At 40.1% G+C, this 13,385-nt stretch overlaps 1 long non-coding RNA gene across 3 annotated transcripts; it reads left to right on the forward strand.

The window, feature by feature from the left end:
- The first annotated feature begins 11,374 nt into the window (after positions 1 to 11,374).
- LOC129778809 (uncharacterized) lies at positions 11,375 to 12,647 on the forward strand. 3 transcript variants are annotated; one of them, XR_008743503.1, is made up of 4 exons: positions 11,380 to 11,722; positions 11,782 to 11,818; positions 11,905 to 12,218; positions 12,275 to 12,647. It is a non-coding gene; the product is annotated as an uncharacterized LOC129778809 (long non-coding RNA). The 3 variants fall into 3 exon arrangements; XR_008743501.1 differs by having other exon boundaries at positions 11,375 to 11,722; positions 11,782 to 12,218; XR_008743502.1 differs by lacking the exon at positions 11,380 to 11,722 and having other exon boundaries at positions 11,781 to 11,818; positions 11,878 to 12,218.
- The last annotated feature ends 738 nt before the right edge of the window (positions 12,648 to 13,385 follow it).

A 13,385-nucleotide genomic window follows, 5' to 3' on the forward strand; every position in this document is an offset into this window, starting at 1 on the left:
GAAGATTTCCCGGGGGTGCATTGTATACTGAAACATTCTCGCAACAATTGTGATGGAAATTTTTAACACTAGTAATGGAAATATGTAGTGTTTCTGGATAAAACAAATAATGGAATCAATCAATGGAAAAATTCCATTTTTGTCAGAGTTAATTGTTTAAAATTACCTTTCGACGTAGTCCAACGTGTTTCATAAAGAGTTCCCAATTAGAAAACATTTCACGTTTTTATGAATTGATGCTCTCTATAGCGACATCGTAAGGCACCATTGTTGTATAGGGAGGGAAGCAGTCGAATTATACCGTTTCGTCTCAAATTCCGAACACTTAAGCTAAGTTGGCCATTAAACAGTGTTTCATTACTCAGAATGGGGCTTTTTCACGAAATTAATTTGATTTTTGGATACAATAGAGCCTTCTTCTTCACATGACTACAATAAAATTGATTTACAAATACGTATTTATGGTAAAAAACTAAAAATATGTTCAATTACATTGTCTCAAATACCGAGCCCTATTTAATTACTAATTTTAATGAATATTCTTGCATAACAGATCACTTGTTCATCCATTGGTAGCAGATTCTTACCATTTCTAACACTTAACATGAAGACAGCAAACAAAATTAGTAAAATAACTACAAAAACTGAAATATTCACGATGCTTGTTTTTACGGAATTTGTTAACGCAAACATTTTATCACTGGTATCAGTCACTTTTTTGCTGGTCTTAAAATGGTTAATTATCAATTCTGCTAACTGATCGATCACTATCTATCTTGATTATGTTATTTTCGTCCTTCACAAAAGCTTTCGACTCGTAGTTCACGTAGTTTAGAAAGTATAAATTTTCAAATTTGTTAGTTGAACACTGTTGGTAAAAACGCTTGCTTTAAAAAAAATTACCAATTTTTCTGGCGTTTTCCTTAACATCTTGGTGATTAGATCACTTGTGCATCGTCAATCATAGTAACCCATGAGTTTCCAAACAAAATTTGACAGCGCTATCAGTTGAACTGCCGAAACATTGGCGAAAGCAGAAAAGTACTCCATGGTTTGTGCGTATTGGAGGCTCCATCCTATTGCGAAAAAAGTGGATTGAATCCGTCGGATACGCTCGTTTCGGTTTCTATAATATCCTTACACTTCTGGAGAAGAATGAGATCATTGAAAGGAGGCCTGGTTCCGGCCGTCCGACGGTGGTACGCGATCGAAAAACGGCAGCTGAAGCTAAAGCAGAAAACAAATGGGAAAGGTGGCTACATCGTTCCGGGCTTTGGCCATGGAAAGGTCGAAGCAACGGAACGGACAGTGAAGAAATACCCAGCGAAGATGAATATCATCAAGCGGAAAGTCAAGACCGACCGCGTCGGAACAGCACCACCTCCCCGACCAGGAAGGTAAGTTCCGTCGTGAAGTACATCTCTCACAGTTCCCAAAGAAGGAGCTTTTGTAGCTAACAATCAGCGAAAAAGGGATGTAAAAGTCGTTTAAAGACTTGCGATGAACGGGGAGATTTACGGCATCAAGTGCCTGCCGGAAGTTCATCCAAGAACATCATCCGAGGATGATGAGGATGTTGTGTTTTGGACGGACCTGACATCCATCAATTACGCGAAGAAGTCGCTAGAGGAGATCGCCAACCCTCCGATTGTCCCCCAGCTGCGTCTCATCGAGAATTTTTGGGCAAATCGGAAGCGGAAGTCCAACGGTCTACTCCAACAATTTCGTGGCGATAAAGGAGGAGAAACTTTCCTCAGATTTCCTCCGGATTGCGATCGATCATCAAATATCTACGAATTTGTGCTGGAAGCAATGATTAGAAGTGGTGTCGTTGGGGATGTAATTTTAAGTTATTTCAATTAACAGCCCTTGGTGTAGTACTACGTTTCTTTGGTTATGTTCCCGACACTGTTCACTAATTTTTGAAATCAATTTCTATTTTGACACGAATGGTTTACAACATACAGTGTCGGACAAATATTAAGACAACTGCTCAAGCAAAAAAGAAAGTGACAAAAATTAGAGAAAATATAATTCAATCCTTCAATTCAATTTATAATAATGTATTTGAATTGTTCGAAGAAAATTATAACATCTGTAGTTAAAACAATAGATATTCATTAAAAATGCGTTTTAAGCATACTCAACAACTAAAAGGACGCGACAAAAATTAGGATCGGTGAAATTTATGGTAAAAAAAAACAAGAAAATTCATACCGTGAAAAGCTTCTAGGGTTAGTACTTGGTCGTGTAACCTTTGTTACGCATCACTTCACGCTCCCGGTTTGGCATGGATTCCACTAGCTTCTGACACGTGGTGATCGGGAGGGCGTACCAACAAGCTTGGATCCTATCGCACAGTTGCTTCTTATTCTTCGACTTCTCCGTGTACACCGACCTTTTTAAGATCTCCCATAGGTTCTCTATGGGGTTCAGGTCCGGTGACTGCGCTGGCCACTCCATGGCGTCGACTTTGTTATCCCGGAAGCACTTTTTGACGGTCTGGACGGTGTGCTTCGGATCGTTATCCTGCATGAATGTGAAGGCGATGTAGTGCAGTGGTAACATCCATACCTCTCACGCTAAGGGTCACGAGTTTAGTTCTCACTTCCGACAATCTTTTAAAAATGGTAGTAAAAGTAATGAACCAGCCAATAGTGTTGGAAGACACTATAATTCAGAAAAAAATCATGCATGAACTGCCATTTCAGAGGCATCTCCCACTCGGCGTTTGGCAGCGTAACATCCTTTACGATTTGGGCGTAGATGCACCGATCCATGATCTTACCCACGCAGTACAGGGGATCAACCCCGTACCAGGAGAAGCACCCCCACACCATAATGTTCCCTCCTCCATGCTTGAATGTCTTCGTGGCATATTGTGGCATGTAAGCGCGCAACCTATTGGGCGAAGGATTCAAGTAATTCCGTCCGAGCCGATGAGGTTTACTTTCGTCTCATCCGACCACAGTATATTTCGCCACTGCTATTCCTTTTTCGGACCGATCCAATCGAAGTGGTCTTTTGTGAACTTGAGCCGCTCCTTCAAATGCTTCTGCGCCAGCATCGGGACCTCCCGGGGGCTATAGTCCCTGCTCCGCCAGCCGCCGTTGGACTGTCACGGACAAGTTCAGTTCGTCTCGGATCTTTTTCGAGGCCTTGAAGGGATCTTTCTTGGAGGCTCGCTTTATGGCAGAGTCATCCTTCGCGGTTTTCAAAGTTCTCATCTTAGTATAAGAGTTCGCCGTTAGGTTTTGCCTACAGCATATACTATATTTGAATTGGCATTTAATATTAATTTGAATTTTTCGCTTTTGGTCTAGTGGTCTTAATATTTTATCCGACACTGTATGTAGTCTACAATTTTATCTTTTAGACCCGTATCCCTTCAACACTGTGTTACATTCTATTTTCGTCTTTCAGATAAAACGGTAGTGGGATTTCGTATCACATTCAAAAGCAAGGCAGAGGAGAAAAATCTAGAAATAGTTTGTATCTGGGGCAATCTGGACATGTTCGAAACACAATCTTTCGAAATATGGCAACCATGAGTTAAATTTTGTACACGAACAGAGACGGTATTTACTAAAAGAGGATATGTTTAATATTCCATAAGGCGTGCTGCACAAATTACGTAACGCTAAAAATGCGGTTTTTAGTTTTTGGCTCTCCACTATGTAACAATAAGTAACGCAAGACACACCCCTCTCCCCCTCATGTTACGTAACGCTAACATAATCTGTGCACAAAATCAAAGTCGTTTGAAAAAATTTCATGACATTTTAGATTTTATTAAATAATGAAAATATCAACGTAGAAAATCAGACAAGTGTCCAGCTCGGAATCAAAGGTTCTTCGAATGACGTTTGATAAGTTCATAGAATTTCGCACAAACCGAAAAATAAAAATAAAGCTCACATCTGTTGGAATTGGTGCTTTCAAACCATCTAGTGTTTGGCTGAGAGGAACAAGAGCTCGTATAAATTGATATTGATTTATACAAAAACAACCGTTCGTTTTCAGAAGTTCGAAGCTGAGTCGAGCATTGAGATTTGTCACCGTCTCAACAAAATGGTCTCTTTCTTAGGGATTCCAAAAATACGCTCTCAAATTTAAAGAATAGGGGAAAGTAGTCCTAATCCGGCCGGTGGTTCTGAATTGAACTGGAACAATTGGATCTCGGAAATGGCGCCACCAACCGAACTTTTAGTAGTGTCTAATTCAAGGTGTCATAAAACTGACAATTTTAACGTATGGTGACCATATTCTTGCTTTCCTTACTTCAGCGTTTTAGCGGCATCCGACCAGTACGGAAAATGAGTTGAATGTTAAATGAAAAAAATACAAATCAAGCCTAGTTTGATTGCTTATGGTCTGGTCTTCAAAGAAGCTATATAAATTGAATTTATATGATGCTTGCAATCAGTAGCGCCGAGTGAAGCTTTTGCACCCGGGGCGGAAGAGTTGATTTGCAAAACATCTAATCTGCACCACCTGGCGATATGATTACTACGTGTCACCACAGGCAATGTTCCAGTATACTATCGCCGATGCAAGCTAGCTATTTAAACTTAAGTTTAAGAACGCACTTTAAAACGATGGCTTCTTATCATATTCCTCTACATTAAATAAACGAAAGAAAAAGGCAACCTATCGATTAATAGTTCTGTAGGGACGGTTTTATCAATAGGGATTTTTATGTACATTCATGAACATCTATTCAAGAATACCAGAGAATGTCGAGATTTTCGTGCTTATGGTGGAATATCTATCTGATGTTTTCTTCACGAGTTTGCTATTGAAAATAGAAAATTTTATGATTTAATGGTTCCGGATTTTTGCCACTAGAACTATTAAAACCCGTTTAAAGTTCAGTTCAGTTCATATAACAAACGGGTTTCCTAGAGCCACCATTTGATGTTTTGAATGAGCCAAATTTACGGATTTCTGAACAGTTACAAAAACTTAATTCAAAAGCAAGTGTTCTCAAAGTCCTACGTCAGGTTTCCATCCGTGCCTCTAGACACAGTCTTTTCTACCTTGTTTTTGTTTCAAATTTCAGCGAATTGAATCAATAGTGTATCGAATTACAGTAGGCATTGGTTGCTAGGATAAGTTGATTTATTGTACCTTAAACTATGGAAATTCTGAACATTGCCCGGAAACCTGGAAAATAGCAGATCCCCCAGTATATCCTAAAACACATGCGAAAGTATTCAAATGGAACCCGTACCTGTCATCTCAGTACATCATGAAGAAGTACTAAGGCTCGGATTGTGTCAGATCGGAACACAAAGCAGAATTTGGAGGCAAACAAGCTACTTCTGGGACAATGAATTAGAAAATACCCCAGGAGTAGTGCATTCGGAAGAATTGTTTATTCTGACCTGACCTGGCGAGCTTTCACTACTCAAATTCCACTAAACAGTGGTACAGCGAAAAATATGTTACAGATGTTCCTAAGGAGATGAATTCGACCAATACTCTGGAACTAAGGCCAATTGAGGAATATAGGTCAATTGTGGAGCACATGTAGTCGGGGTTCTGCCAGAACGAACGAAACGCCATTTTTTTCGAAATTGAGTTACTTATATCACTGAATCACAGCATTGGAACTCCATACCATTCACTGACTAAAAAGTGTCCACATTTTCATCGCTTGTTTACGTGAAGAATATAATTTTGTCAGGCACACTTGATACGAGAGTGTATGGATTTCTAGCTGTCTTGACGCAAGGTCTTTGATGAAAAATGATAAGATGGGAAGGTTTAAATAAACATCTTTATAATTACATAATTTTCCCTGCTTTTCGTTGTTTGACCTATCATTTTGACAATTCAATTTGAGAGGTTTAAAATTGCGACAAGATAGAAATTTGGTGTGAAAGAGTGGAAAATTAAGTGGCAAAATTTCTAAGCTTTATGATTAAAGTTTTTTGGTAGTATTCAATTTCTGAATTTGTTTGAATGACCGATTGAAGTTGATTCATAGAAGAGTAAGATTTCATTTGATATGTCGATTTTTGAAATCGACTCAATGGTTGAAAAGTTTTGACGTTTTGGAAGAAATATTACTTACTCAATCAGCAAAAGGCCCCAGTGGCATGTGCTGTACACAAAAGTCCTCTCCATTCACATGACTTTTATTTTTGACGTAGAACTACGTCTTTCATTAAGGGTGTCAAATCAGAAAACAGGTCACGTTTTTTATGAAATAAAGTTAACGTTAATAGCTATTTTTGCCGCGAACGGATTTTGGCGATTTACATACTAAACGAATCGGAAATTCCGTAAGATTTGTTTAATATGCCATACATTAGAATCCCCTGGTTAGTAAATGGTTAAAATTCATGAAAACTTTAAGTGTTTCTATTTTCCCATACATTTGTTCTGTCCATTTGAGTGCTTTCCCGAACAGAGGTATTAATAACGAGCAACTTATTGACGATCAACGGAGGGGAAATCGTAGGATTTAAAGTCTCCGTGAACAAAGGAAAAGAAGAAGAATGAAGGGGAATACTTGCCTAGAGTATAAACAGTGGATCTCGTTGAGGCAAACTTTCATTCGGCATCGGACTGTTGAGTAATCCAGTTCACTTTGCTTTCGCTGCGCTTCGATCTAAGATTGAACCCCACCAGTGGTAATCCAACTTGGAAATCGTCGTTTGATTTTTCTGTTCGTTTTTCGCGTTATTCGTATCATGTGTTCTTCTTTCCGCGTCATAAATTGGACGCTTCGCGTAGTGCGTGATGAGCAAGAAGAAGAGGAAGGCAGGCTCGAGCCCTGCATAAAACGAACGCATTGCCAGGGGCAATAAAATTACGAGGTAAGCGTCATCTAATGATGCACGCGGTGTTGGTGCAGTGAAAAGCGCTCGCACTGAACCGAGTCTTCGCGAATGTGACACCGCACCGAACAACAACGAAGTAGGCGATTTCGGCGCGTCGGTCGAAAATGTAAACGCCCAGGCAGCAACCAAAATCAAGTTCCCCCCGCTGGTGGTGAAGGCGGTCGCTCTTGACAAACTCATCAGCGAATTCACATCGATGGGTGTTACAGCATAGTACAAGCTGTGTGGCATAATTCAGTCTTTTTCCAAGCAGTTAACATTGTTTATTTTCCGTCTTCATAAGGGCTTCGTTGGTGCCTTTGAGAATACATCAATGCATTAAACTGACGTTATGGCGAAGCAAACGTTAAGGTTATGCACCAAAAAATTATTTAGGAATACCAAGCATCTTGAATGTCTTACTGGAATGTTATAAGTTATTTGGGTTCGCGTGCCAGTCGCAAAACTGCCTTCAACTAGGATTGCATATCCTTTTTTTTTTTTTTTATCTTCGCTTATTTTTCGTCGGCCTATTTTCCGCCACTTTAGTGCCAATCACCGACATCAGGGAGGCGACTCCACCTGTTCCTACCTATCAGACTCAACAACTCATGAGCCGGGCCAACTTCTTTTACTTCCGCTCCGAAGGAAGACGTAACCAGAGATTTTTCGCCTCAGAAAATCCCAACGACGCCAGCTGGGATTGAACCCAGGCCGATCGGATTGTGAGGCTGTTACGCTAACCATACAACCACTGGCGCCGTCAGATTGCATATCCTTAACGTATACTATAGCTTGTTGGAAAGGTATTTTTGCGCGCTATAATATAGTCCTTGACAGTGTTTTGTTTGGTTAAGTCGTTCGTGAGTTATAGTGTCGCAAATATGGAGCAAAATAAAGAGAAAATCCGACATATTTTACAGTACCACTATGACAAAGGCAAAAATGCATCTGAAGGTGCCAATAAAATTTGTGCACTTTATGGACCCGATACAGTTTCCATTTCCACCGCACAACGATAGTTTCAACGTTTTCGTTCTGGTGTAGAGGTCGTCGAAGATGCGCCACGCTCCGGAAGGCCTGTCGTCGAAAATTGCGACAAAATCGCTGAATTAGCCGAGAAAGACCGGCATAGTAGCAGCCGTAGCATCGGCCAAAAGCTGGGGATAAGTCATCAAACCGTTATTAACCATTTGAAGTAGCTTGGATTCACAAAGAAGCTCGATGTATGGGTGCCACACACGTTGACGCAAAAAACATCTTTGACCGTATCGACGCATGTGAATCGCTGCTGAATCGCAACAAAATCGACGCGTTTCTGAAGCGGATGGTGACTGGCGATGAAAAGTGGGTCACTTACGACAACGTGAAGCGCAAACGGTCGTGGTCGAAGCCCGCTGAAGCGGCTCAGACGGTGGCCAAGCCCTCATTAATGGCCAGGAAGGTTCTGCTGTGTGTTTGGTGGGATTGTCAAGGAATAATCTATTATGAGCTGCTTCCCTATGGCCAAACGCTCAATTCGGACCTGTACTGCCAACAACTGGACCGCTTGAAGGTAGCACTCATGAAGAAAAGGCCATCTTTGATAAACAGAGGCCGCATTGTCTTCCATCAGGACAACGCCAGGCCACACACTTCTTTGGTGACGTGCCAGAAACTCCGGGAACTTGGATGGGAGGTACTTTTGTATCCGCCGTATAGTCCGGACCTTGCACCAAGTGACTACCAGCTGTTTTTGTCCATGGAAGTTAGCCACAAAAGAGGCCTGTGAAAATTGGCTATCCGAGTTTTTTGCCAATAAGGAAGCGAGCTTCTATAACAGGGGTTTTATGAAGTTGGCATCTCGTTGGGAACAAGTCATCGAACAAATCGGCGCATATTTGACTTAAAACAGATGATTGTAACTAATTTTATGAACAAATGAAAATTCAAAAAAAAATACCGCAGGACTTTTTTGACAGCCTAATATACTAAAATACTTGAAGCGCACAGTGCGGATGATTTGTACCGGTGCTCCAATCGAACCACGTGATGATCGCTTGGCACAACAGCAATGGTGTATCGCACCACAATACGATGGCGATAGAACGGCACACACACACACGATGATACGGCACACACTCACAGCGCCCGCAGTGGAGGACTTCCCCCTCCCGCTGGTTGTGATTACTTATCACTTCACTCTCGCAATATAGGAAACCCCGTTAGGGCGAAACAATCACTTCAGCGAAACCGATAACGGCCCATAATCCAATCGACGAAAAAAACATCGACCTAACAACGACCGTAACGCTGTTACCTATTCACGATGACGACGATTAGGTATCGACATCTGGATACAGCATTAGTTTGTATGAGGCAAACTATTCTCTATCATATTAGTCGGCCCGAATCAGTTTATATTTGCTAAAATTTGTATGAAATTTTTTTCTTTGCATATTTTGACGTAGGACTACGTCTTTCATTTCTATACCGGGGTGTAAAATCAAAGTTTCGAAAACGAAAGCGTTACGCCGGAGACCGAGATTTTGAGCGTTAATAGCTCCTAAACAACTGAACGAAATGGTATGATAAACACTTCATTCGAAAGATAAAATATCTACGCGTTCTATACTTGTTACTTTCTGATCCAAAAACTTGTTTCAATAGTCTTAAAATTGCTTTCAAAACAGGCTATTGAAATCACCAATCGGTATATAAGCGAGCGGCGCTCGGAAATCCACTCAGTTCTAATTGAACAGCGATTGGAGCATGTTGTCGCTGTTGCGGTGAAGCTCTTTATTTATCATGAAAGCGCGGATGAACGGTGTCACCAAGAGCCTGTTTGTGCACCCTAGGCCAGAAGGGAATCTATCAGGAGGAGAGTGATGCCACAAACGGTTCCCTGGGAAGACATCGCTACACACACATACACGCGCGGCTATTAACAGGTGGTTATCGAGTTGGCATTAACCACTGGTGGGCTTCCAGTATCGAGGAAAATGTGGAAATATCTAATCGTTACTGAAAATAATCTGCCAGTTCCTTTGGGAATTTTCAAAATATATTCATGTGAAAGAGTTTAATTGAATGTTTTCTATCCATGTAACACTGTGACCAAATATGTTTCAATCAAGTGCTATTAACAGGTGGTTATCGAGTTGGCATTAACCACTGGTGGGCTTCCAGTATCGAGGAAAATGTGGAAATATCTAATCGTTACTGAAAATAATCTGCCAGTTCCTTTGGGAATTTTCAAAATATATTCATGTGAAAGAGTTTAATTGAATGTTTTCTATCCATGTTACACTGTGACCAAATATGTTTCAATCAAGTGCTATTAACAGGTGGTTATCGAGTTGGCATTAACCACTGGTGGGCTTCCAGTATCGAGGAAAATGTGGAAATATCTAATCGTTACTGAAAATAATCTGCCAGTTCCTTTGGGAATTTTCAAAATATATTCATGTGAAAGAGTTTAATTGAATGTTTTCTATCCATGTAACACTGTGACCAAATACATTTGGTTTTGTGGTTTTTCAATCAATCGCAATTAACAGGATAGCTTCAGAAGATTATTCTTCCCCATCAGTAGGATATTTCCGTATCCAATATTGTATGCGCCCGCAATCGATTATTGCTCAGTCGCCGAAAGTTCCGAGCTCAGAGAGTTCATTCCCCTCTAGTTTGCCTTCCAAATTGCCATTGTAAACCACACCTTCTCTCGATTCAATCACACACAAAAAGCATACTTAAGCCATATTCTGGTGGTGAGACACATTCATTTTTCGTGAGGACATCGACAAGACAACTTCGTTGCCTAACGTGCTGGAGGAGGTGGACGGCGAAGGATCGACACATACACGCGCAGAACTCTTTCCGTTAGGATGCCATTCAGCATCGAGAAAGTTCCGGAAAGATCTAATCATTGCTGGAAAATAATCTGCCAGTTCCTTTGGGAATTTTCAAAATATATTCATGTGAAAGAGTTTAATTGAATGTTTTCTATCCATGTAACACTGTGACCAAATATGTTTCAATCAAGTGCTATTAACAGGTGGTTATCGAGTTGGCATTAACCACTGGTGGGCTTCCAGTATCGAGGAAAATGTGGAAATATCTAATCGTTACTGAAAATAATCTGCCAGTTCCTTTGGGAATTTTCTAAATATATTCATGTGAAAGAGTTTGATTGAATGTTTTCTATCCATGTAACACTGTGATCAAATACATTTGGTTTTGTGGTTTTTCAATCAATCGCAATCAACAGGATAGCTTCTGAAGATTATTCTTCCCCATCAGTAGGATATTTCCGTATCCAATATTGGATGCATAAAACCTTGTGCCTCCAACGTAACGCTCTCGTTTTCGAAGTTCTCCAAATATTCATTCATTCAGAATGAATTCAGATTCAACTTCATACAAATGATCTCTAAATCAACGATAGTCCTACGTCACCCTTGCGGTTATACCATAGATATAACCCACTTCCTGTTTTTTTCTACTTAAAGTACGTTGTCATGACCCTAATTTGAATTATTTTCTATAGACGTTCAGATATTCTCAAAAAAAACTTGTCATTATAATATAAAATTATCTCAAAACATATTTTTTATGACGTTTTTTCACCACTTGCAGGCAATAGTGATTTTCACTTACATAGAGTACTAATTTTATTAAGGAAAAATCATGTTCATTCATAATTTTCATTTTAAAAGTGTATTCATTCCTTCTGCAAATCCATATCCATGCCTATTCCCTAATCCATGCCTATTCCCCAATATCGTCAACGCGGATAGTTCGTTAGTCGAAAATACTGAATAATTAAACAAACCAAATGGCATCACTGGTGGTTCTTTTTTCCACTCCGCTAAACTGTCATCTCAAACAAAAACAAATGGATCATACAACTGGTGAGTATGAAATATATTTCGGCTTTTTAATTATTAATTATTTTATCTTGTCTTATCAGCTATGAATACATTCAACTTGTTTGCTTCCATCAATCGGTAAGTGAGAAAGATGATTTCTCCCATCACCACAGTACGGTTTTCCACTTCTATCACAGCAGCCAACAACATCCGTTTTCCTGCAGCAGTAACCTCCAACCCTTGTTGGCAATGCCGGGGGACAGCATCAACAGTAGCAGCAGCAGAATTTGACCATGGTATGGTATTGCGAAGAACTTTCCCCATTAGAGGTTCCGTGCTTCGCGCACATTCAAAAATCCTCTTCAGACACGAAAACTCAACGACAAGGAGGTATTTATCAACTTGCTCAGCTGAATTACCACCCGGAGGAACCCGAATACACTGATTCCGTTGTATAGTAGAATGAAAATAGGCGAGGTAAGCGAACGTAATCGCATGATATTTTAATGTTCGCATTTTTATCCGGATCATACAACTGGTGAGTAGGGAATTCATTTCTGCTTTTCACTTACTAATCATTTTATTTTGTTTCAGCTATGAATACATCCGACTCAATCAATCGGCGAGTGAGAAAGATGATTTCCCTCATCACCACATTGCTTATTTCCACTTCTGTCACGCCAGCCAACAGCATCAGCTTTCCCGCAGCAGTATCCTTTAAGTCCAGGGTGCTATTCCGGGGAACAGCATCAACAGTAACAGCAGCAGGACCTGGCCATCGATAGTATTTCGAGCAATATTCCCCATCGGAGATCCCGTGCTTCACGCACATTGAAGAATCCTCCTCAGCCACATATCTGTGTCATCAAGGGCAAGGAGGTATTCATCAATGTACTCAGTCGGATTTGAATCGTCAATCCAGACAACCCGGATGCACCGATTCCATTATATACCTTATTTTTATTATACATGTATTTTTATTATTTTTTTTCAATAAAATTATTAAAATCGATCAATGTATTTCCTTTTCATTTTCAATAACAAACCAATACAAACAAGCAGCAAGCAGTGCTGCAAGCAGGTCGACACCTTGCACATGTTGGCGAAAAAGTGGTGTCAAGTTGTTCGATGAATGCATATGAAAGGTCGATAACTCGATTGCAAGGTGGCAGCATTTGAGGTCGATTGTTGACATTTCATCGACCCGATCTTGGCAGGCAAAACGGAATGTGGGGGTATTATTACAACACAATAACGGACACGAACAACTTTGCGTCCGGCGGCTTCGGACTGCGCGAGCTGACTGTGTCTCTATTATGAAGGATATGATATTGAGTGCGTTGGTAATGTTGATAATGTACGCTATAAATAGGCAGCAATCGTTGCGATCAGTTCAGATCACACATCATGTAGAGTGAAATATGCTCTTTCAAATGCCGCCAATTAACTTTGTTTATGTTTGTCCCAGAAAGAATGACAAACATTTTTATTTTTTAGGAAGAAATATCAATAACTTTGAGTAAAGTTGAGATATTGACAAGTTCTGCATCGCAAAATGTTTGTATTATTAAGGTCTAAAAGTCTTTTGAAGCCAGTTTGTATGTAGAATTAGAAATATAAAAGTTGGAGCAAAAACAGTTTTTTTTCATGATGACCCTAACGCAACTTAGAAAAGGCGCCAGATTATTTCAAGAGATAGAAAAAA

The sequence above is a fragment of the Toxorhynchites rutilus genome, chromosome 3 (genome assembly GCF_029784135.1).
Source record: "Toxorhynchites rutilus septentrionalis strain SRP chromosome 3, ASM2978413v1, whole genome shotgun sequence".
NCBI lineage: Eukaryota > Metazoa > Arthropoda > Insecta > Diptera > Culicidae > Toxorhynchites > Toxorhynchites rutilus.